General features: G+C 45.2%; 1 protein-coding gene across 4 annotated transcripts in view; it reads left to right on the top strand.

Moving 5' to 3' along the window:
- Positions 1-26,313, top strand: part of LOC146404749 (uncharacterized) — a 197,652-nt gene that overhangs the window by 84,210 nt on the left and 87,129 nt on the right. For 2 of the 4 annotated variants that reach the window (XR_014839692.1, XR_014839691.1), the window contains exon 1: positions 8,038-8,770. The exons of the other annotated variants lie outside the window; for them this stretch is intronic. The gene's annotated coding sequence lies outside the window, so the exon portion shown is untranslated. Of the gene's footprint in view, positions 1-8,037; positions 8,771-26,313 lie in introns of those variants that run through there. 4 annotated transcript variants of the gene reach the window in all.

Below are 26,313 nucleotides of genomic sequence, written 5' to 3' on the forward strand. Positions count from 1 at the left end.
ATGAGGTGCTGGGTGAAATTTGAATTTCAATGAAACATAAGTATACTATTTTAATATAAGTATATTTGTGCTAAAAAAAAAAATTATCCATTCCTTTTTTTTCTTTTTTCTTTCTTTTTTTTTTTTTTTGCCCTTTTTTTTTTTTTTTTTTTTTTTTTTTTTTGCCATTTCTTGGGCCGCTCCTGAGGCATGTGGAGGTTCCCAGGCTAGGGGTCGAATCAGAGCTGTAGCCGTTGGCCTACACCACAGCCACAGCAATGCAAGATCTGAGCCGTGTCTGCAACCTACACCACAGCTCATGGAAATGCTGGATCCTTAACCCACTGAGCAAGTCCAGGGATTGAACCCGCAACCTCACAGTTCCTAGTCGGATTCGTTAACCACTGAGCCATGACGGGAACTCCAAAAATTATCCATTCTTTATCTGACACACAAATTTAACGAGGTCCTGGATTTTTTATTTGCTAAATCTGGCAACCACAGTGGCATAATGTGAGAGGCACGTGAGGAAGGGAGGCCAACATTTTCACGCACTTTCTCTCACTCTCTGAGATGCACTCTCTTCTGGCCAACTTTCTTCACCATAAAAAACGCATCATAAACTGGAGTTGGCCGAGGCTCCTGAGATTTAATTTCTCCTACCACAGACATTATTTTGCATAATCTACAAATGAATGTAGATTTAGGTGTTGGGTTGAAAAGATTTTTCTTTGAGAATTTCCGGTCCTCGAGGTTGCAGGTGTCCACCCTTTTGTCACCCCCTTGGGGACCCTTGAGGCAAAATAATGCAACTCACATCTCCTCTCCCAGGACTCGGCACCAGCCCCTGTTTCTGTTAAGTTTGTGTCACTGTGAATCCTCAGCCCCTCTTCTTCTTCCCCCCCCTTTTTTCTTCTTTTTTTATGATCTGCAAAAGACTGAAAAGATGAAAAAAATGCTCTGAGCTTAATCGAAAGTCTATCTAGTAGTAATGAGTCCTGCAGTGGGCTTGTAAAGAAGGCAGATCATGTGCACTTAACCATAATGGTGCTACGAAGTAATGAAGGCTCAAGTGGTCCTTATTAGGTATCAAGCTGTGCATCAGAACTCATCCAACATTCTGATTGCTGAAGGAAATCAGTAATGGATGTGACAGGATGGCCATTATTATTATTATTACTTCTTCTTCTTCTTTTTTTTTTTTTTAAAAATCCAGACGCAGCCTCTAGTCGCTGGCCCCAGCCTCCTAGGGGGTATACCAGGTGCTCGTTGCCCTTCCATTAAATCTTCCAATGGGGGCGCTAATAAATTTTGCATTGAAATAAGTCATGACCACATTTAACGACCAGTTTGTCTGAGTGTTAACAGCTTGTGAGCCAACAAACTGGTCATTAACAGGTGCTAACTTCTGCTTTCTGGTTTAAACAATCCATTCTCATCACGCTCCTGTTTGTGTTGGGGGGGCTTCTGCAAATTCCTGGCTGTTTTTTCCTTTTTCCCGTGATCTGTGACCTCTCAGTTAAACAGTTCAATACCTCTCTGCTCAGGGCGCCTCTTCCCTAGCATTGTGTCTTCTGTAGTCCATGGATGGAGATATCTTTTTTTAAATCCATTTTTATTCCTGAAGGATGAATGTATCCTGGCATGGTTTGGTCCCAGAATAAGTTAGGTGAAAAGTCCTGGAGAAAAATCCACTCGTGAAACATAAAAGCTCCTACTCTGAAGAAGGCATGTAAATTGGTTAAAAATATCACGGTTTGAGACAGCATTATGTCCACAGAGGCGATGTGACAGAGGTTACTGTTTTTGCGCTAGAAATGAACTGACATTTCTATTTGAAGAGTGTGTGACTGACCCACTCTTAGCCCAATATGTGCCTGTGATGGGGCCCGGTTCTTCTGAAAAACCCCCTTCTCATTCTCCCTTGTTTTGGTTTCCTTGTTTTTGCCAGATTAAGAGCCCGCTTAAGTTTCCACTGTGGCACAAAGGGATCCCAGGTTTGATCCCAGCCCAGCACAGTGAGTTAAAGATCTGATGTTGCTGCAACTGTGGCTTAGATAGAAACCACAGCCTGGGAGTTCCTGTCGTGGCAGAGTGGTTAACAAATCCAACTAGGAACCATGGGGCTGCAGGTTCGATCCCTGGCCTTGCTCAGTGGATTAAATGTCCGGCCTTGCTGTGAGCTGTGGTGTAGGTTGCAGATGTGGCTTGGAGGCTCAGATCTGGTATTGCTGTGACTGTGGCGTAGGCCAGTGGCTACAGCTCCAATTAGACCCCTAGCCTGGGAACCTCCATATGCCACAGGTGTGGCCCTAGAAAAGGCAAAAAGCAAAAAAAAAAAAAAAAAAAAAAAAAAAAAAGAGAGAGAGAGAGAGAAAGAAGCTACAGCCTGGATCTGATCCCTGGCCCCGGGGCAGCCAAAAAAGCAAAACAAAACAAAACAAAACAAAACAAAAAACTCCTTCCCCAAAAAACAAACCAGAGCCAGTGAAAAGGACATTCTTTCTTTCATGAAGTACCCATGAAGGAATGGGGTTGGAAGAGAGGGTTTGGGCCTTTGGTCCTATTAGCTCCAATTCACTGCATTGGCTTCCTGGAGACGGAAGGGGAATCAGAACACAAGAAGTCCAAGTTCTGCCCAGTGGGAACGATTTCTACCATCTGGTGTGGAGGCTGCACCGGATTATATACTGTTCTCTCTCAGGCAGCACTTCTCAAATGATTTGTGGCATGGGGCCATTAAAAAAAAAGTCCAATCGATTGTAGACTGTTGATTCATAAAATATAAAATCATGTGCTTGGCTGTCCTGACAATGTCAAATGGCGATTCACGCTTCCTTCTTCCTCCCTCTCCCTCTCACCCCATCCTTCCTTCCTTCCTTCCTTCCTTCCTTCCTTCCTTCCTTTCTCTCTTTCTTCGTTGCCCAGCAGCACACGAAGTTCCTGGGCCAGAGATCAGATCCGCTAGGGATCAGATCCAAGCTGCAGTTGCAGCCTATGCTGCAGCGAAGGCAATACCGGATCCTTCCCCCCACTGTGCCAAGCTGGGGATCAAACCTTCGTCCTGGCACTATAGAGACATCCCCAATCCCATTTGCCACAGCAGAAACTCGTGATTCATGCTTCTAAATGTTTTCTCTGACTTTCTCTCTCTATCCCATCGTGGTGACAGGGAGTGGGCAACCAGTATCAGCCTATGGACTGCACTTGGGGCTGCACTGGTCTCCTGAGTCTTTCCTTCTTCCTGCCAGGAGGGTTGGTAGAGGAAGCTGTGAGCCCGCCACTCCCTGCAGCCCTTCTTTCCTTAGGATGGCTTTAATGTCTTTTCCTTGGGCAATAAAGGACTGGATACGTTTCTAAGCAAGGGACCTTCATCTCAGCTCCTGATATTTTTAGCACGACCTTCTCTGATATTTGATTGACATGAATGAAGCAGCTTAGTTATCAAAGTCGTTTTCCATCCTGGGCGTTCTTCAGACCAGAGTGGCCAGAGCACTCATCCTGATTGGTCCAAGCCCAGGAGCAGAGACAGATAGAGTTGGTGTTGGGGGCAGAAAGGTAAAATTTGCCTGGGTCCTTTCATGCAAGGAAGTGGTTTATAAAATGGGGCCTTTATAAGATTCTGCACACTTTATAAATGTTAGAATTTTAAAACTTAATAACGAAGCTTGTAGGGATGACGGGAAGACTCTGTAAAATGGCATTTAAAGGCACACTGAAGTGTTCTTCTCAGATGCTGGGGGTCTACTTGTGTTAAGCTACAAGGTACCATTTTCCTCCTTGTTTATGGTTATTTTCCGTTTGCCACAGGATCTGAAATAAAAATGTACTGTTTAAAATTGTGAGTGAGGTTCAACACGGTAATATTTTTTTAATTTCTTTTTTCTTTTTTTCTTCTATTTTTCCTTTTTACAGCCACACCCACAGCATATGGAAATTTCCAGGCTAGGGTTCAAATCAGAACTGCATCTACAGGCCTTCATCCCAGCCACAGCAACAATGGATCTGAGCTGCTTTCATGACCTACACCACAGCTGTGGCAACACTGAATCCTTAACCCACTGAGTGAGGTCAGGGATTGAACCTGCATCCTCACGGATACTATGCTGGGTTCTTAACCCCCTGAGCCACAATGGGAATGCCTATATTTCTTTTAAAGGCCATTTTTGTATTGTTCAAAAATATTAAAAAGCAAAACTATTAAAGTTAAAAGTGCACATATATTTTATGAAGACTTGGTACCACTGAACGGCCAGCAATAAGCATATGAATATCAACTTTAATTCATATCAGAGGCTTTGTTAAATTGGAAATAAAAAGTCCCTGGATTCTAATTCGAGCAATGTAACTCTGAGGTTCCTTTATCTCCTTTCCTGTTTCCTTTTCAGTGTATAGGAGGCCTCAAGAGTTTAATTTATCTTCTCAGCTAACATTTATGGAACACTTACCATGGTGGGGTGAGGGGTTGGATACTGAGAATCCCAGGGGAAATGAGCAATGTGCCCTGCCATTTCTGGTGCTTCCAGAGGAGCAAGAAAGGTGGGGGTGGGGCAAGAAGATAGTCTGACATCCCCCAGGGGCTCAGCGGGGTACTGTGAGGAGGCCAACAAGGGACCAGGGGATGACCACTTCTGGGCGTGGCCTGCAGTGAGGAGGAGGCTTGGGGAGGGGAGGGGAGGGGAGGGGTGGGATGCCTATTCTAGGCAGAGGTCAGCAACTTTTTCTATAAAGGGCCAGAGAGTTAAGATCTCAGGCCACCCGTACCAGATGGTCTCGTTTGCAGCTAGTCAACTGTGTGGTTGTGATGTGGCTGTGTTCCAATAAAATTTTTATTTACCGAAACAGGTGGTGGGCCAGATTTCGCCTATTGGCTGTAATTGTTGGCCTTGAAGGGAGGTTAGGAAATGGACAGGTTGAAGGCGGGATTAAAACTGTGTGTTGGCGGGGGTGATGCATGGGTGGCGGAGGCAGATATGAATGAGGAGTAATTAGGAAGGGCACATGGCCAAGTATGACAGAGCAGAAGGTATTTTTAGGGAGAGAAAGTAAAGAACAACCTGAAAATAGAGGCACCTCAGTTCGAAAGAAATTTGGCTGTTAGGTTGCATAATCTGAAACTTTAACTTGAGGGGAATGGGGGTGGCAGGGGTGGGGGGAATGACTGCCTTGATCAGGAGAGGCCAGTCTGTGAGGCGGTGAAAACACAAAACAAAACAAAACAGAAATGATTCCCGGAGTGTTTTCATACAATGGCTTACTTCTGAAACACACAGAACTTGATGTGGTTGAGGCTCTTCTCCTGGGTGGTGTCCAGTCATCTTCCATACAGTGATTCCGTGACCCAGCTGCTTCCAGTCTGTGGTTCTGTCATTTCAACACTTGGCTTCCTGGCTCAAAATAGAGCTTAGAACCCTCCGATTTACTTCTCAGTGCCTTGGTCTAGAAGTGACACCCTCTCTTCCACTCACAGTCCAATGGCCAGAACTCATTGCATGGTTTTGTGTAGCTGCAAGAGAGCTGGAGAGGAGAATGGAAACAGGTAAGCTCTGAAAGTCTCCGTCATATTGTCTGTCGGCATAAGGAAGCCAGGGACGGTCTAGGATGAGGAGAGTGGAAGAGAGGCAACATGCTCATACTGTTACCTTTGGAAGACTGATCGGGAGGATGAACTAGAGGAGGGAGAGGCCAGAAGACCAGTCAGGAAGTTACTACACGACTGTACTTGAGTCAATAAAGGACTGAACTAAGGTGGTGGCAAAGGACACGGGGAGGAAAAGAAAGATGGAAGGGAATTCAGGTCCCACTGAACATGAGCATAAAGTAAAGACTGGAGTGAAAGGTGATTCCTTGGATGATGGCTCAGGAAGGGGCTCAGGGAACTCAGGGAGGATCCGTCGTAGAAGAAGACATCCAATTCAGTGTTGGGGCCATATTGATTTTGGAGAGCTGGGCTCCTGACAGAGCAGAGGCTCCTGACAGAGTTAGAAATTGGGACTGCGGGACTTTAGATGTGGTCATTGATGTAGGGTAAGTGAGGTCCTTAAGTGACAAAAATCAAGAAGAGATAGGGCAGCTGGGAGAGGAATGGGGATGGGGATGAGGCAGGAGGACAAGGAACGGACAGAAAGGGAACAAGATGGGGATGTTCTCCTTGCACAAAACCAAGGCCAACATGTTCCAAAAGGGAGCACGGGAGTTCCCCTCATGGCTCAGTGGTTAACGAAACCGACCATGAGGAACCATGAGGTTGCAGGTTCAATCCCTGGCATTGCTCAGTGGGTTAAGGATCTGGCGTTGCTGTGAGCTGTGGCGTAGGTTGCAGACGTGGCTCGGATCCTGCGTTGCTGTGGCTCTGGGATAGGCTTGGCAGCTACAGCTCTGATTAGACCCCCTAGCCTGGGAAACTCCACATGCTGCAGAAGTGGCCCTGAAAAGGCAAAAAGACAAAAAAAAAAAAAGAAAAAAAGGGAGCACGTTCGATGCCGTCAAAATATGTGCCAAGATGAAGGGTGTGCTTCTGCTTCCACTGCTAACATACTGCCCATTTCCCGTGGATCTCCTCCAGTCTCTCTGGGTGTCCCTTGCTCAGCCTTGATGTGCTTTTGACTCTAACTGCTTGCATCTAGGATTCTTCTTGTGAAGACTACCTTCAGGCTACTGGAGTGACTTTGCTGGCAAGCTCAGACTGGAGCTAGTGCCTGGAATTTACCTCCCCCTATCTCCCACCTGTGACTGACTGCCCACTGAAAAGTATGAAAGCCCAGCTCCCTTAAGTCGAGACAACAACCCAAGTTCCCTGGTGGCTCAGCGGATTAAGGATCCGGCATTGTCACTGCAGCAGCTTGGGTCACTGCAGTGGTGTGGATTTGATCCCTGACCCGGGAACTTCCACATGCCAGGGGTGCAGTCCAAAAAAAAGAAGGAAAAAAAAAAAAAGAGGACTCCCCCGAGGAACAGTTTATACTCTGGAGCTCCCCTGTGAGACTTTGCTTGGCTTCTTCCCCTATGTCACCCTGCTTCCCCCCATCCCCACTCCCTTATCTGTTTTTCTCTGGAGCATCACCTTAATCCATCACTTGCCTGTGAAGCCTCATCACAAAGTCTGCTTCCAGGGAATGGGCTTCATGATAGTGTGGTCTTGGGAGAACCATGCTGAGGATGGAACAAGCCCTAGTAAGCCCCAAGTGGGTGGAACGCTGAGAAGGGGATGCCATATTGGAAAGGGTTGAGGAGTGACTGGATAAGAAGTTGGCTAGAGATCCCAGGATTGACCACTCAATGGAGAAGTTTGATGGTGAAAAGTTCTAGAGAGGCACAGGATCATATGGTCATATAAGTCTGCCTGTTGCAAACTTGAAGACTAGAAGTCAGAGCATATGGATCGTCAGGGGGGTGAGATTAATGAGAGGGAGAGACTGAAACTGCTAGAGTGAGTGAGATGGGAGGCAAAGGAAGAAGTGACCTGGGAGGAGGCAGGAGGGGAACTTTCCATAACATCAGGGAGGGGTTGGGCATTGCAAAGGAGGCAGCACCAGCAGATAACAAGATGAGTAGTAGGATGGGAGAAGCCAGGCTGGGAAGGACTTAGAGATGATGTCATGGGGCTCCTTCATCTTGAAGATTATAAAAAGGTTCAGGGAGCTGGAGTCATGCAGCAGGGAGCAGGGTTGGGGAATGGGGGTGAGGGGTAGGGGTGGAGGGTGGGGGTGACTCTGGAAGGAGTGGAGGTCAAGGTAGCAAAGAGGTGGAAAGGGGTCTGACACTTTTTTTGGAAGGGTCTGGAATTTAACTTAGGTCATGAGCTATTGGGCATTAAAAAGGTGCCTTTATTTTTGCAGGAGGATTTATGGCCTTTTATGTGTTTATTTTCCCTTCACTATTAGACATCCAAGGAAGAAAGAACAGAAGGGTCAGAAACTCCCTCTGTCCAGCGATAGGCCACATTTCCCCTGGATCCCAGAGTGATGGGAGCAGGACATGCTTTCACTCATCTGCACCAACAGTTGCCTCCTCCCCTTTCTCACCCCATTCAACTTGGCCCTACTCTTCCAGCCAGGCACGCTGTCCTTCACGGACTCTCTTGCTCACCTTTTCATGCCCTTCCCCACGTCAGGTCTTCTGCTTGACTTGTGAGAATATGAAGTAGGATAAATTACAATGGTGGCCCTTAAAGAGTTTATCTGGGGGGATTTTTTTTTTATAACCCAAGGAATTAAATAATTGCTTTAACTAAATCTATTCAAGGCAGTTTTGACAGGTATCAGTGGATCATTCGTTACTAAAAGTTTAAGGGTTCAGAGGGAGAGTATTGGGCTGGACTGGGAGCTGTGCTGTGGTTTCCTAGTGGAAATGGGAGGAACAGCCAAGCCTTGAAAGTTGGGCAGAAATTGGATGCGGAAGGTGAAGAGAGGCTGGGGGGGGGCGGGCAATTACCTTCATGCACACTGAATGTATGTAAATCTGTAATGTGTTTAGGCGGACTCAGTGCATAAAGGGGACATTGATCTGTCTTTATTCCCAAAGCAAATGAACTTGTGTGGGCAGCCTGGGGGCTCATTACGTGCTCGGTGAGTTGGAAGGCAGTTTCTAAGAGATTGGAATGCTGAGCCCGGCAACCCTGAAAGATCACTCCATCAATATTTAGTGAGGGACTCTGAGTTGCAAGGATTCTACTAAGGAGATGCTATGGTGATACAGGGTAAAAGAAGATGTCGTCTTTGCCCTTGAGAACGATACCATCAATGAGGGGGGATGGACACCTCTAACGGTGCGAAGCTCTCGAAGGATTAATGTAAGTAAGCAGTGCTCCGAAATTACTAGAGGAGTTTGAGTAGATGGCAGTGGGGGGAGGACGGAAGAGTGTTGATTATATTGAGCATGACTTTTAAAAATATTTACTTTTATTGACACACAGTTGATTTACACTGTGTTAGTTTTAGGGGTATAGCAAAGTGACTCACTTATGTATTCTTGCTCACATTCTTTTACATTATAGGTTATTATGAGATATCACATATAGTTCCTTGTGTGATATAGGAGGTCTTGTTATTTGTCTATTTCTTATACAGTAGTGTATATCTGTTAATCTCGGATTTTTTTTATGGCCACACCTGAGGTATGTGGAAGTTCCCAGGCCAGGGATTGAAAGAGCAGTGACCTGAACTGCTGCAGTGACAATGCCAGATCCTTAACCTGCTGCACCACCAGAGAACTTCAATCCCATATACATATTTTAAAGTCAAACAACATTTTGGGGGACAAGTTTTAAAAGAAAGAATGATAGTAAAGGTAAATGAAGGGAACGCATGACGGCTCTCAGGACCCCTTATATTGAATCTGAATATCTTCATTCTTTCATTTTATCTCCATGTTTTGCTGTCACCTAGTGTCATGGTGGGGTAGATAAGCATGCAGAAGTCACTCCTACAATTACCTCCTAAACCCATGATGAATCATACATTTTTTTCTCTTTTCTCAGTATTATGATGCCAGAGCCAGAACCGCTAGCGTGCCATCATAAACTGTCGTTCAGAGTTTCACCTCTGTCCTTGGCATGTTGTCACTCAGCCACAGAGGCGCAAACAGCAGTGGCATGGCAGGGGCACACCATGCAGGGGATGGGAAACAGCAATGGGAAGGGGAGGGAGTGTGGTAAATTTGAAGGAACAAACCCACATTTCCAAAATTAGCAAGTGTCCATCCATTGCCAGGAGGACATTTCATCAACTGACGGGTGGATCTTCCATCTTCTGCTTTAGGGAGTGTTCCTTCTTGGCTTCAGTCTCAGTTCTTTCTTGACCATAATCTGGATGTGGATAAAAGTCCTTCAAAAGTTGGAAAGACAACTCTCACCCATAGCTGAGAGGTGACCCAGCCGGACAGCGAGGAGTTGACTGTGCCATACTTAATTGACAGTGGAGGGGTAACCTCGAGTTACGTGTCTTTCAACCGAAGTTCCATATTAGCTGTTTGCTTGGAAGGAGCAGATGTTTTGGCTCTGGTGGTCACTGCTCACCTCTGTCTGGGAGGTGCATCAATCACTTTAATTATAATGGAACGTGGGGCCAGGAACTGAAGGAGAAAAATCAACCCAATCCCAAGAACAATCTTTCTTGATGAATTCTCCCCTAAATCGAAACAATTCACCGGGTATCCCAGCTGGGGTTCATATGCTTTTGATTACTGTGGGCTATTTAGCTCTACAAAATGACAGGCTGCTTAATGGACTTTTAATGGTTATAGGTTTCTCTCTCTCTTTTTTTAATGAGCTTCACCAGTTTGTTCCTAATGCCCTGTAGAAATCTGGCGAGGGGCCAGGCTTGATGTTACACATTTCTGGTTTCCAGGCGGCACAGAAGCAACCATCATAGCCAGTGGGGAAGGATGTTGCCAATCGGAGGGTAATGCCATTAGGGCAGGGGGAGCAGGAAAGCTAATGGAGTACCCTGTGGTCCTAATAATTGTGTCATCTTAGAGAAGGTGGTGGCACTTTGTAGCTGAAGTTACCACGAAGGCTTCAAAGGCCTTGGGATCGCAGGTGGCAGCAGAGTTTGCAGTGGTGGGCATGGCTTAGCTTTCCTCTCATTCCCATGTTGTTGGGAGAAGGTGCCCCTCACAGACTCAGTTGCATCCTGTCCACCACAGGGCCTTTGAATATCTCAAGGTCAGAGACAGGTTTTGCTCAATCGTGTTTAATCTCTGCAGTGCCGGATACCAGATTGGTCCCCCAGTAGGTGTTCAATTCATGAATGAGAGGCCACAAACAATTAGGAAGAAGGAGGGAGAGATGCTTTTAGGGAAGGGCATGCTGACTGGGTCTCCAGAAAAAAGTATGAGATCTGGGGGTAAGGGAGATGAGGATGAGAGAGACAGTGACCTGAGTCACAAATAACCGTACCAACTCTCATTTCTTGGCATGCACCAAACATCGTGCTAAATACTGTACATATCACCTCCCCTTAGTCTTTGCTACAATGATGTAAGGTAGGCAGTGGTGTGTTGATGAGTGTTTCACAACCAGCTTTGGGGGCCTGGCAAGAAGAGGCCCAGATCTGTAGCATTTGCTACTTTCTGTGGTAAATACTCCCTTCGTGGCCTCTTTCAAACTACTAAAGTGGTACCAGCCAGCAGGTGAAATTTCAGAAGATTTAAAAATTGGCTTTTTGGAGTTCCCATCATGGCTCAGTGGAAATGCATCTGACTAGCATCCATGGGGACGCAGGCTCAATCCCTGGCCTCGCTCAGTGGGCTAAGGATCTGGCGTTGCCGTGAGCTGTCGTGCAGGTCGCAGATGCAGCTCTGATCCCACGTAGCTGTGGCTGTGGCTGTGGTGTAGGCCCACAGCTATAGCTCCAACTTGACCCCTAGCCTGGGAACCTCCATAGGCCACGAGTGCAGCCCTAAAAAGACAACAATGACAACAAAAAATTGGCTTTTACAAGTCAGCATGAGCACACGTACCACCAGAGAAGGGTATCAGCCTATTTTGCGGGTGCGGAGGGTGAAGCTAAAGAAGTAAGTAACAGGTGAAGGTCACATTGAGAGTAAAGAATGGAATCCAGGTCTGGAATGCCTGCTAACACCATGTTCTTGACCATGGATTGTATGGCACTACTTTCCTACTTGCTCCCCACATGATCAGAGTACCGCAAAACTCAGCTCAGGCTTCTCTGAGGCCCATGCTGGCTTCCTGGGGCTGCCTCTGTGGTTACCAATGATACTCGCTGCAGAACGTCTTTGGGGGTGTCCTGGTTCCTGGGCTACCCCTCCTTTCCCTCACTCACCTTATGGAGGTTTTGCTTCTCAATTTATAGCAAATATAGGCTCTAGTGCTATTATGAGGTATTTATTGTGGGACCACCTTATTTAATCGATGAGCAAATTGGGGGTGTTAAGAGATTAAATGATTTGTCCAGATCCACACTGCCTGCCAGTGACAGCCCTGGCAAGAAAATTGAGATCTGATGCCTAAGCCAAGGCATTGCTCTGGAAATGACAGGACCTTCCATCACTGAAGAATAACAAACGGGACCTGGAGTTTCAAAAAAGCAGGTGGGGGTGGATTTCTCCGCCTTGTTGCCGATGGTCTTCCTCGCTGCTGGCTCCCATTTTGAAAGATTCAACTTGACTTCCCTTGATTCGGGGGCAATGAGCCGAGAATTCAAGGACAGGCAGCAGGAGTGAATGGAGCAAACATGAAAGACATTCTTTGGGAGCTTTAGTGGATGAGGAGGAGGGGCAGGGAGAAAAGGTGGGGGCTCCTTGCTGAAATACCCCCATGTTCCGGAGTCCCGAGGTACTCCTAAATCACGGCCAGGTCATAGGCTGCCTCTACTTGTCTCTTGGCCCGGGGTGAAAACAGTTCACATTGTAAAATTAACTTTCCACATTTGGCTGGCCCACACGGGGCCAGCTTTCTTTCAAAGTGAGTTTGCGAATGAATGAATGAATGTGTTGACTGGGTTACTGTTCTTAGGGGAGCCTTCTTTGCATGGGACTTGGAGGAGGATGAAAGCTGGTTTTGAAAAGTGTTGGTGCTCTCCCAAACACAGCATGCTGATAGAATTCTGGTCGCACTTTTATTTGCTATGGAACAAAATGCTCTAGTTTCATGGAAGAAATAGCCCAGCAGATGGTGTTTGGTGGATGGCATGAATGTAGCCTTGTAAATAAGCATCCAAAATAGACCAGCTCCCCCAACCCCAATTGACCATCTGCCCCTTACCCCATGAGGTCCACAGGTGGTAAAAGAAAGGAAATTGATGCTCTTGGTTGTTATTGTTACTATTTTAGTATAGCCAAGCTATGGAAATTCCCTCAATTATGGCATTCTTAAATTTGGTTATAAACCATTTAGAGAGTAATGCCTTTAACAGATTTTTTTCAGAGTTTAATATGGTTTAAGAATAGAATCTGGTATAAATGGCATTGCCCTGTTTATCATCTTTTGGGGGTAGTTTCTGATATGACCCTCTTTCTGCCACTCTCATGGCCAAAGATCTTCGACCTTTTCTCTGGCTCTGGACGAGACTCTCAGATTCACTGTTGTGTCCAGTCCCCAAAAAGCAGGGTAATCCATGTGCATAGGACCCAGATGCATATAGACCTGGGTTTGAACTCTGTTTCAGCTGTGGAGTGATGGACAAGTTAGTCAACCTCTCTCAATCTCAGTTTCCTCATCTGTGGAATGGGGACCCCAATAGGGTTCATAGGGCTAATAGCAGTAGTTGTGAAGATTAAATGAGAAAAGCCACCCATAGCCCTCAGGACAGCACAATGTTCAAAATATGTTTACTGTTACAGCTGATGTCATTGCCATTGTCATCAACATCATCCTCTTCATCGCCATCATCTCCAGCGATCATCCACAGCTATCTAAACTTGGGAGTAAAAGGGAATTCTGGATATTGGTGATTGATTGATTGATTGATTGATTTTTTGGTCTTTTTGCCATTTCTTGGGCCACTCCCGCGGCATATGGAGGTTCCCAGGCTAGGGGTCGAATTGGAGCTCTAGCCACCGGCCTACACCACAGCCACAGCAGCGCAGGATCCGAACCGCATCTTCAACTTACACCACAGCTCATGGCAACGCCAGATCCTTCACCCACTGAGCAAGGCCAGGGATCGAACCTCATGATTCCTAGTCGGATTCGTTAACCACTGAGCCACGACGGGAACTCCTTGGTGGTTTATTTAGAGGGTCTATGAAGGGTGGCGCACTCGCCAGGATGAGTGCTCCCACTCTCTCTTTTTTTTTTTTCCCCCCCAAAGGAGGTTACCGTAAGCCACCAGCCAAAACATGACTCAGAGCATGGAATGCTTTGTGAGGTTTTTGTTGGGTTGGGTTGACTATTATTGAGGCAGGAAAGATTGAAGTCAAGATTTTATCGTATGGTAAATGGTGGATGATTCAATGGCGTGGACTAAGCATGAGGATTTGAATCTGAGGTTTTGCTGAACTAGTTTGCTCCAATTTGGGGGGAGGATTTATAGGAGTTGGATGTAGAAGATCCTAACTTTGGAAATTTTTGCTGCAGTTTTAGCGATGGCAGAGCTCAGGAACAAAAGATTTAAGTGGAAGGAGGGGCCTGAGAGGGAACCTCTAGAGCATCTTTGTAGTGCTTCTTACTGGGGCATTGTTGTCTCCATTTTTAGGGATTGTGCTGACATTGAGAGAATAGGGATTGACTGGGGTGCAACTTCCTGAGAGGAGGAAGAACAGATGTTCTAAATGAGGCTTATAGCTCTTTAAAAAGAAACAAGGGAGGGGTTCCCATTGTGGCTCAATGGGTTAAGGACCCATTGTAGTCTCCATGAGGAGGTGGGTTCAGTCCTTGGCCTTGCTCAGTGGGTTAAGTATCCCATGTTGCTGCAAGCTGTGGTGTAGGTCATAGATGCAGCTCAGACACGGTGTTGCTATGGCTGTGGTGTAGGCCTCAGCTGCAGTTCTAATTCAACCCCTAGCCCGGGAAGTTCCATGTGCCACAGGTGCAGTTGTAAAAAGAAAAAAAACAAATAAAAAGGACAAAGGAGATCTGACCTGTAGTAGCTCACCTCTTGAGCATTTCCCTGGTTCTTTTCTCAGAAGTGTTCTAGTGGCAATTAGAATCATGAAGTTGTGGTACAAGAGGTACCACAGAGGCTTTTTCCAGTTCCCATCCCCTTCTGTTACAGATAAAGCAACTCCAACAAAATGAGGTCAGATTTTGATCATGCTTCGCCTCTCCTCTACCCCAACAAAGACTCAGAAACCAAAAAGAGCCAGATCCTTGTATTTTTGGTAGAAAAATCAGGATCACCCCACTTTCAGCCCTTTCTCATGCTCACAGTAGATGTTGCTGAACTCACTGCACGCTGGCTAGAACATCATTATCTTTAATCAACATTAATTGAGTGTCTAGCCGAGCGTGCACAAAGTTCATGATAAGTAAGACCTGGCTTTTGCCTTTAAAGACCTAAAATCTTCAAGCAATGACCTCAGGGGATCGTGAAATAAGCAGTCTAAAGTTTATAAATACTCTGCTAGAGAAGTGTCATTGCCAGGGTGGGGTTCCAGTGCTGGCTTTCTGCCTCTTTACTGTGACAACTTGAGTAAGTCGCTTGGTATTTTTGGGCTTCTCTCCCACCAATTTGAAACCACTGATGGGCATACCTGTCCCTCCTACGTCTGCATTTTGAGGCACAGATGAGGTTGCAGATTTGTGTCTAAACTAAGTGCAGCAGAAATTAAAGGGACTGATAGAAATGGAAGCGATTCCATTCCATGGGGCTCTACTCTCAGAGTGAAGAGTTTAAAGAAATTAATCATTCTACGTATTGTCATCACGGTAATAACTGCCTTCATTATTATCACCCAGGCGTTTTCATTAGCTATTTCTTTGCATTGAGCATCTCCATGTTCTCCAGGACCCCACACACCAAGGGCCACTTTCACTCAACATGTTCCGTCATTGTGACTAATCAGGGTTTACATCATCTCTCTGGTTAGATGTGCAAATGTCCACATCACTTTTGGTATGTGTACCTAGCAACTCGTGCAGCAGTATGGTTTTTTTTTTTTTCTTCTTCTCTTTATCCACACTCTGTTCAACGAGTGAGTTGGGAGAATCTTCACCTAAGGATAGGGCTTAATTTTTTCTCTATCGAGTCCACAGATGCAATGCTGACTGCTGTAGATGTTAACAGCGATGGGGGCCCTGAAAGAATGTCCTTCATATTAAGGAATTTTCGGGAGAACTGGCACTAGATGAAAATAATTTCAAGAAAATTAATTCCAGGAACCAACAGAAGGCAGAATCATGAGAGTATACGGTGGCCCAGAGGTTAGAAATGCATATTGTTAATTTGGGTCCCCAGGCTGAAATACACATTTCAAGCTACACCTAGCTCTCTTTTAGCGATGTCTCTGCTTGCTTCTGAAGTGACCTGGGGATCAAGTAGTCTCCTACCTGATACTCATTTTATTCTTCCTGTTCTTTGGTAGCCGAAAATGGATTTTGGAGTTCCTATTGTGGCTCAACAGGTTAAGAACCAAACATAGTGTCCATGAGGATGTGCGTTCTACCCCTGGCCTGGCTCATTGGGTTAAGGATCTGGCATTGCTGCAAGCTGCTGCATGGGTTCCAGATGTGGCTCGGATCTGGTGTTGACATGGCTGTGGCATAGGCCTGCAGGTACAGCTCTGATTCCACCCCTAGCAGCAGGTGCAGCCCTGAAAAGAAAAAAAAAAATCATTCAAAAAAAAAAAATTAGAGGAGTTCCCGTCGTGGCGCAGTGGTTAACGAATCTGACTAGGAACCAAGAGGTTGCGGGTTTGGTCCCTGCCCTTGCTCAGTGGGTTAACGATCCGGCGTTGCCGTGAGCTGTGGTGTAGGTTGCAGACGCGGCTCGGATCCCGAGTTGCTGTGGCTCTGGCGTAGGCCAGTGGCTACAGCTCCGATTCAACCCCTAGCCTGGGAACCTCCATATGCCGCAGGAGCGGCCCAAGAAATAGCAACAACAACAACAACAACAAAAAGACAAAAAGACAAAAAAAAAAAAAATTAGAAAGAAAGAAAGGAAGGAAGGGAGAAGAAGATGGATTTTATTTGAGTGATGTGCACTCAGCCTCCCTTGTAGCTAGAAGTGAGTGGTTAGATTAAGATGGTGTTAGGTGGGGCTTCTGGGAAAGTTCCTTGAGAAGGAAGCTATTGCTGTCATATAAACTGGCTTCCTTCTTCCCATCTTTCCCACTCCATGCCTGAATGTGGATGGGACCACTGAAGCCTCTACAACAGTCATCTTAGACCATGGAAGATGGAAACCACGTCCAAAGGAGGTGATGGAAGAGAAACACAGAGGGAGGCTTACACCTTAGTCCTGCCATAAAATCGTTGTCTGGTTTTGTTCTGGACTTCTTTACACAAGGCGGAAGGGAATGTATTCAATCGCCGTTATTTCCAGACTCTGATACTAGCAGTCAGTGTCATTCCTCAGTGATAACGAGGCTTTCCCTCCAATAAGTAGCGCCCTTGTTTCTTTGCAGCCAGCTCCTGGAAACACTGTCTGTTGGTCCATGCTGATTCACAAGCCCCTACAAGACCAAAGTTGGACTCAGCTTCTGCTAATGAGCAGAGGAATTGCTTGGGAACACAATGCTGGGATTATAAGGTGCTTGGCAGCTATGCCAGAATAATAAGGTTAGATGGAAAATCATACCAGTAAATATTTTCAGTGAATATCCTGTCCCACTCCAGCACGCTCCAAATACCATAGCCCAGATCCACAGTCCATGTGGTAGGATTGCTGCCTCCCTTCCCCAGAGCCATCAGTTCTGTCTGTGGGAGGATGATGAGGGTCTTCGGTACCACTCCAAGTTTTCTCTGTGTGGCTATTCAGTAGGAGCCCATATTCATTCTGACTTGTAACTGAGCCCCTTGTTTGTCTGAGTTTCTTTTCCCTGGCAATTTCATCTGTAATCTCAAAGATGGTAGGGGCAATTTGCTAATCTGATCCACCTCTGGCTGAGTATTACTGCACTGGAAGGGCTCAGAGGACCTGGGGACACTTCCTCTGCTCACTCTGTCTCCGTTTTATAGGCGCATCCTCTTCACCATTTTCCATGGGCCTGGCAGTGCTGTACTCACCTCTGACACAGTTTTAAGGCAGAAATTCAGGGCAAGATCTCAGAAGGAGTTCCCTAGTCTCTAAACTGCTGTCTCATCACAGAGATGGTTAATCTTTCAGTGACATCTTGGCACATTCCTGAGACTAAAAAAACCCAGGCAAATCAAACGCAGCAGACCTGGGAAAGCTGAATCTTCTCTGCTGTGCTGCCTTGAATGGGTGGGTTTGGTGACCGTGGGCCAGGTCTGAGCATGTTTACCAAGCAGCTGCTGGTGCCATTGAAATCTAATTCAAAAATGAGGGTGACAGCCCTGCCCCCCCAAGTGACTTTTTTTTTTCTTTTTAAAAAAATGTTTTATTTTTTATTATAGTTGATCCACAATGTTCTGTTAATTTCTGCTGTATAAGTGACTTTTGAGTAGTTTGTGTAAATGTTGATGTGTTTGCTGGTCCAACTCTATTTAGAGTCACATAGTTCTCACATAACCCCATCTCCCTCACATATTCCAAATATTGCTTACATGGAGGATTGATACAGTGGGTGAGGTTGCCACTTAGGGGGAAGATTAAACAAATAATTGCTGTCTAGTCATTTGAAATCATTTTTGTAGAACTGTTGTGGAAGTAGGAATTTCTTTCTCTTGGAGTAAGCTAGAGTTAAATACACATAAGGTATGGCCAAGAGAAGGAAGGAGTTTGTAGGGAGAAAACATGTCCTTACTTTTGAAAACTTTTTCTCAACATACATGAACTTAACCCAAACTGAAGACTTTACTTTCATTTTGCTGAGACTTAAAATATAACAGACTGAAAATTGCAGGGCATGCAGGGCAGCCGACAGCAGCATTTTCCACCTTCACCTTCCTTTCCAGAGATTCAGGATCTATGTACTCTCAGGAAAAAAAAACATCCCACCTGGCACAAATCACTACTATAGAGCCAACATTTATTACTATTAGTATTTTATCCCAAAGTAATTCTATAATATACTACAGTCCAATGGAAATGGAATGTGATGGGTAGGATGCGTACGTAATTTAAAATTTTCTAGCAGCCACCTTAAAGAACGTGAAATTAATCGATCGTATGTAACTCCATCTATCCCAAGTATTATAATTTCAGCATGTGGTCAGTATAAGAAAATTTCAAGATATTTTACATTTTTTACAACCTATCTCGATTTGGGCCGGCCACTTTTTTTTTAGTTTAGTTAATTAATTTTTGTTTAAGTTTTATTAGAGGGTCATTGATTTACAATATTGTGTTTCAGATGTACAGCAAAATGAATCAGTTTACATATACACACACTCCTTTTCAGATTATTTTCCCATATAGGTCACTACAGAGTATTGTGCAGATTTCTGTGTGTTAGGTGGTAGGTCTGTTTACTCACATTCCATATGTACGTGTGGGCTGGCCAGATTTTAAGTGGGCAGTAGCCGCAAGTGGCTGGTGGCCATGTATTGGACAGACACGAGTCTAGGGAAGAGGGGCCGTGTCGGATTTACACAGATCTCTTTCCAGTTAAACGAATGAGTGCCTGTAGAACTGGTTTTTTGAGGGTGAGCTTTTCACCCTCACACATTCCTGCGGCTGCTCAGAGGGCTAACATCTCATAGGACATTCCCGGAGTAGAGCTGGTCAACTTAAAAGAGGATGTCCCCCTAGAACTGCTGGAGGACCAGATGTTTTGAACAGAAGGGGAAATATCCCTAGATGAGGCAGGCCAGGGGTTCCATGTTTTCTGGAAAGAAGTTGACCCCCTTCCAAAGAGGAAGGTTCAAGGCATCCATTTTTTTCTACCTGTAGGGGGAGCTCTTGTCACTTCACTCCTGATAAAACTTCCAAATCTGGTTCTCAGACGCCAGCAGCTCCGAGTTCTTTCACCTGGGTCTGCGGAGAGTTTGTTTTTGGCTCCAAACCAGCAGTGCTTTCGCAATCTCCACACGTTACGGCTGCTGAAATGCTAGGACACCAGCCGGGTGGCGGCTTGAGTCTTGTGATTCCCAGGCAGTCCGGCGAAATGATAAACAAAAGTCTTTTGTGCAATATTAATAAGCTTTAAGCACTCCCCAGCCGAGCCCCTTGTCATCCAAGTAAGTCATGTGTATCAAAAGCCCTTATATGTGAAAGTTTGTTTTCATATCTGGCCAGCGTTGAATGGGAGCCCCCTCTGCCATGTTGTAAAACAAACATTTGTTTATTTTGTGAACAGGGCTGGCACTATGATACAGGAACTGGGGCTGAATGCAGGGACCCCTTTCCAAGGAGGCGCCTTTGAAAACCTTTCTGCTGCTCCATTCCAACTGTCAACTGATCTTGAGTTCTGTTTACATTAAGACAATAACAGTGTTTCCTAAATAAATAAGTCAGAGGCACCCGTGGGCCTTAACGAAACCCCATAAATGGGTTGGGGGCTGGGCAGGGGAAAGGCGTTTTTGTGCTGTGCAGAAACAATGGCTAGTTCATCTTACCATGTATCCGAAGACTGTATTTTTTAAGACAGAAGGGGGGCTTTGTGTTAATTGCGCTGATAAAAACCCTCCTGATAGAGCATCCCCTGGAACGCTGGGACAAAAGATATGACATTTCACCCCGTGAGAATGCCACACTGCCAAACAGATTCTCTAAAGCAGAGACTTTAGAGTTTAGTTTAGTGTTGGTCACTACCCCACCCCCCCAGAAGATCAGCTAACCTCTCCTGGTGTGCAGAGAAAATAAATAAAAACTGTAAGACTAAACCATCTGCCCCTGGGGGTGTCTGGCTTTTTTCTTGGTTGGTTTGGAGCTTCCAGAAATCCATTTTGGTGTCTGACCCTTCCAAGTCCTCCTCAGGCACAGCAGAAGAAAGGCAGGCGGTTGCAGCGGGGGAGGTGGTGCTGACAGAGAGTTGGGGTGTCAGTGGATTTCCCTGGGGAGCAAGAATTCCAGCTTGTTACTTGATGTTCCATGTCTGAGCAAAGTACACGTTCTAGATGAGGACTCCAGGCTGAACATGAGAAGCCAGTAGGACTTGCTGCATGTAACTTTTAAATATATTTTGTATGAGATAAATGAACTTATTTATGAAACAGAAACGGACTTACAGGCGTAGAGAAGAGACTTGTGGTTGTCAAGGGGGAGAGGGGGTGGGGGAGGGAAGTATGGAGTTTGGGATTAGCAGATGCAAACCATTATATATGGGAAGGATAAACAACAAGGTCCTACTACTCGCCAGCACAAGGAACTGTACTCAATATCCTATGATAAACCATAATGGAAAAAAGTACAAAAAAGAATGTATGTATATGTGTAACCATCCCTTTGCTGTAAAGGTAGAAATGACCACAACATGGTAAATCTATAATTAATAAATTATACTTAAATAAATTTGTAATATATATTTTATACATACTATGAGAACAACACACAAAGTCTCTAAAATAGAGGCTTACCCACATCAGTATTTTCAATTATGTTTCATTCCACAGAAATGTATCTTAATATGGGTTTAGTCATAACATTCATACATTTTGGTAATTTGCTTTTTGGAGGTTAGCATCCTTTCATGTGCCTTTTCTTCCAGTCACCACCTAAGCTTTATAATCACCTTTTTCTGTAGATGTACCATCTTCTACGTGGATATATCACAATCGATATATCTCCTTATTCTTGGGGATGTAGAATGCTCATGATTTTTCACTGTTATAAATAATACTGCAATGGATAACTTCACACCATAAATTCTTTCTTTTTTAGGAGAAATATTAATTGGGATAAATCTTCAGGCTATGAATACTTAAGGCTTTTTTAACACATAATATCATATTGTTTCCCAGAAGGATTTTCAAATAAGGCAATTATTTTTCAGGCTGTAACAGCTCGCTCCTTTTCATAGCATATGCTTCTTAACTTTTGTACCTCTCTTGCCCCTGTTATTGTCCCAGGACAATCCCTCCACCATCACGGCCCCCCTTAAATCCCCCACATAAATATCTATTCCATCTTATAAGATGCTCTTTCTAGGATGCTGCCTCTTAGAGCCCCTTAGATGAATGCATCAGATGCAACTTATTTTCATCATTAGAGAGTAGAATGTTTCAACCTGTAACATACACGCTATGCTGGAGGACCACGTGACTTCTGCTCCCATCATGCTGACCCCATGTCTGATGGGACCACGAATGGATGTTCGGAAAAGACTGAGCCATGTGCTACCTTGGGACAGAGAAGTGAGTAAGGGTCAGGTGTAGAGGAGAGAGATAGAGACAGAGACAGAGAGACAGAGGGACACAGCAGCAGACCCATAGAAAAAAATCAGAGTTGGGAGATGGACAAAAATTGTTTCCTGGTTTCCTCATGATTTTATAGTTCTTAGTTCTAGTCTTTTCTCTGGCAATATATTCTTGGATTTGCATTTGGAAAGATACCCCAAGTGAGAATTTTGATAATAAATTTCTCTCCGCCCTTTCTTTCTCTCCTTTTTCCTCTCCCTCCTCCTCTTATTTTTATTTTAGTACATGCTAACCTGGTTGCTAAAATATAACTGTAAATAAAAATCTCCGTTGATGATGTACAGATCCATGTAGCTTAATAATAGAATAATGAATCTGGGCATTGGCAAAAGTTTTAGCTGTTCTCTTCTAACTGACATGTGGGCCGGTTGGGTTGAAATGTAGCATAATTCCATTTATGATTCTAGAGCAATGGAATCTTTGAGGAAAACTTTTTTTTTCTCCTTTAAATTATTGACATGATAAAAACTAGCTTATCAGAGACAAAATAATGGACAGTTTGGGTGATCTTACACAATGAATATGATTCAAGGCTTTGGGTGACCATACATACTGATTGATACAATGATATACAACAGTTCCTCTGGCAACACTAGCTGAATAAATAGGGCTACCCCTGGAGACGGAGAGTAAACTTTTCAGGGAAATTAGGCAGTTTGGTCCTTTTGGATATAATTAAAACAACAACAACAAAAAAAAAACCTAAGAAAACTTCAAAGTCCTCTTACTTCTCACCTGTGTCTTGCGGTTTTTCCCACCAAAGACAGAGGATGAACGCTGAAGAGATGATACTGATTAGAACATTATGACTGAAACTGACACTCTCCAAAGGGTATTTAGAAAACTCGAATGGATATCCTGGGCTATTGCTGATCTTACATTTCCTTTTTTTTTTTTTTTTTGTCTTTTTGCCTTTTTTCAAGGGCCGCTTCCCATGGCATATGGAGATTCCCGTGGCATATGGAGTTTCCCAGGCCAGAGCCACAGCAACAGGGGATCCGAGCATCATCTGCGACCTACACCACAGCCACCACAGCTCACGGCAAAGCCGGATCGTTAACCCACTGAGCAAGGGCAGGGATCGAACCCGCAACCTCATGGTTCCTAGTCGGATTCGTTAACCACTGAGCCACGACAAGAACTCCATATTTTCCTTTCTTGCTTTTATCTGTCTATCTGTCTGTCTGTCTGTCTATCTATCTATCATCTACTTATGTGCTTACGTACTTATCTATTTATAAATCATGGGATGAAAAGGGGAACCTTGGGGAATGAGAGGAAGCCTTTCATACTGAGAAATAAAGGACACCAAGCCCCACTAATTGGTATAAGTTGTAAATCGTGCCCTCTCACAACCTGTCGTGTGATACTGTTGTACTAAATAATCTAACTGACCCTGAAAAAACATCCTTTCCTAGTCTGAAATGTCTCTTCCTTTAGACCTTCTGAAATTTTGGTAACCTGGGGAGGCACTGACATTTCTGAAACTCCAGACAGATCTGTCTCTGTCAATGGAGTGACTGTGTGTGTGTGTTTAAATGGCAAACAATTGACTAGCCTTTTATGACTATGATTGTACAATAAGGAGCGGTGGGCAAAGCTATCAAATCATTTCAAATTGGCTTCTCAGTACTTTTCTGTTTGCTGACTGGATGGTGTTTTATCAGTGGATTGACATATTTTCTAACATATGTGACCTCGGGCAGTCACTCTCTCTCTTTTTTTTTTTTTTCCTCTGCCAGTTCATTCATTTAATTAAAGTGTGCTGAGTGCCCAGAAAATGCCTGGAATTGCGCTGGCCATGATGATGGCTGCTTAGAGCAGATCTGCTGCTGCTCTGGGGACTCTCTACTCTGATGTGGTTGTAAAGCAGTTCGCCCAGCCAGTGGGAGCCAGGGCGCCAGTCGGTCAGCAGACAAGTACGCAGTTCCCAGCCTCAATGTGCAGTGGACTTAGTGAGACTAGGGACAATGGGCCTTTGCTCCCTAAGCTGTATGACCCCTGTGAGAGTGGCAGAAGGTGATCAGGGACCGTCCACAGTTAGAACACACCTGGCTGAAGTGTGGGTCCAGATCATCACTGAAAAGGGGCTTGGCTATGTCTTGAAAGGCAGGCAGGGCTGGAAGAAGGGGCATGTAGGTATAGAGGGGAGAGGATTGCAGAGATGCGGTGTAACTGCACCGAGGAGACCTGGGCTGGATAGCGGGAGGCTGCAGACTCAAGGGGTTGACCTTGGACAGAGATTGAAGAGCCTTGAATACACTGAGGAGCCAGAACTTGAACCTCAAGGCAGCGACGCCAACATTTGACTAGTTCATAGGTCTCCTTAGACCCCTTCCCTAGAGGATTTAAACTTGGGTATTATCTTCTCTCTTCTCTTTCTTCAACTGAAGAGCTCTCTCAATCCTCATAGGACTCTCAAATGAGTACTCCAGAAACAATAAGCTTGAGCTTGGGGTTAAAAGCCCAGTTAAGGAAGGGCCCTGGAGCTTGGCATAGAGGGGTGTGGAACTAGCTGTTTGTCTGTGGACTCAAGCTGGGTTCCCAGAAAAGCTCCTTCACAGAGAGGGCCTTATAAAGTGCGTGCATGTGCAGTGTATGTTTGTGTGTGTGTGTGTGTGAGGAAGTGGAAGCAGATTTCTAAGAATATCTGGCAGGCTGGTGGTAAGTTTGCCAAGGGAATGTACGCTGGCTTTCTTGGAGCCCAGGAGGTTGAAACACATGACAGCTCTTTTCCAACCAATTTAGGAAGAATTTTCTAGGAGAGCATGAATATAGTCACATAGAAATCTACACATAAATACAATATATCCAAGAAAGAAAGCTCTAGTTTTTTTCTGATCTTCATGAATGTATTTATTTTGGGTGTTAGGATAGGTTCTTCATCTTATAAATATGTGCGTGTGTGTATACTCTCTTTCCCTGAGACTGTTTCTCTCTCCACAATATATTTTTGACCTAAAGAGCATTTGCCTTTTCCTCTTCGGGGGTTGCGTGCTGTATTGTGAAACAGAGCTGGGCTGGGGGGGAGTTTGGAGTGAACAAACCACACCAATCTGGGTAAAAGATTGTCTGCCTCGTTTAGTCCTGTTACTGGAGAAAGATGTTAGGCACGGAGCCCCACCCCGAGGTGCATTCCAAACCCGCCGGCTCGGGAGAGATGAGTCATAGATGTCAAGGTACCAGTTCAGGTACCAAGGTCAATAATATTCTACTTTTTGGTCTCTGGACCGAAGGTCCATGGTGATTCTACCTGAAGGACTGGGTGGTGTTAGGCAGGATGTCCCAAGCTGTCATCGTTGGGGCTGGTCAGGGGAGCCGTGTGAAGACTGGAGTCAGCCTGCAGAGGGCAGTGTGAGACCGCAGCGCGGGAGCTGAGGGGCCGGGCCAGCGCGGCTCCTAATAGAGGCCACCTGTAGTGTTTCAAGATAAATTACGTTAGATGGGGAAACTAGTCTATTGGATTTACAGTCAATGTGTGCTAGTTAGCTTCACCCCAAAGAAAGTCTTTCTAAGATTTTCCCCTCTTCCCCAATTCAAGACATCAAGTAGCGCGCCTGGCTGAGTGGCAAACCTGTCCTCTCTTCTCTTCAGGGGTGTGAGCGTCGCGTGTAAATCCCCGTGATGACGATTGAGAGGATATTTAGTGGCTTACGACGCATGGAAATTTAACTGCCCCGGGTGCTAAGGCAGCTCTGCGTGTGGAGAGACACTTCTTTAATAATAACAATAACCCAGGCACCTTCTAAATCTTTTCTAGAGCAGTAGGACCTGTAGTGAGTTGGCTGCAGGAGGCTTGCTCCCTAGCTGGTTCTGGGTGCTCAGGGTTCTGGGTGGCTTCTTAGAGAGGGGGAGGTTGGTGGGTCGGAGGGAATGGCTGGTCTGGAGGCTAAATGCTTTAGAGTCAGAGAGACTTAGGTTCAAACTTGGTTCTCTGATTTCCTCTACTATGGGATAATCCTGGTAGCAATTTCCTAGAGTTGCTGTATCGTGAGCTCACACGTGTGATGTGCTTAGCCCAGCGAGCATAGAAAAGAGTTTCCAGGACGTGGTATCATTGCTGACATTCAATTCACAAATATTTACTGAGCACCGATTAGGGGATTTGACGTCAAGTAATATCAACGAGATCCTTACCCTCAGGTCTAGTGAGAAAGACAGACATTTCGCCCTTGTGGTGTCAAGGCAGTGCTTGAGGTGGGGGCAGGGGAGAAAAGTGACAAAGGCCGTGGACTCTGGGGCCAGAGTGCCTGGATTTGAATCCAGCTCTGTTACTTCTAGCTGTGCGGCCCTTGGAGAGCCTCACACTCTACTACTTCTGATCCTTTGGGGCCTTGCAAGAAAGTCAATGGAATTAATACTTACAAAGTATTAGAATGATGACGGGCATGATTAAGTGTCAGCAGTCTATAACTGTTGATTGAGTATGATGAGCTCTAAAGGGAGAAGATCAG

This window comes from Sus scrofa, chromosome 3 (assembly GCF_054392235.1).
Source record: "Sus scrofa isolate SSC_HxYL_T2T_F1_AM1 chromosome 3, Sscrofa_HxYL_maternal_Yorkshire_Landrace_v2.0, whole genome shotgun sequence".
NCBI lineage: Eukaryota > Metazoa > Chordata > Mammalia > Artiodactyla > Suidae > Sus > Sus scrofa.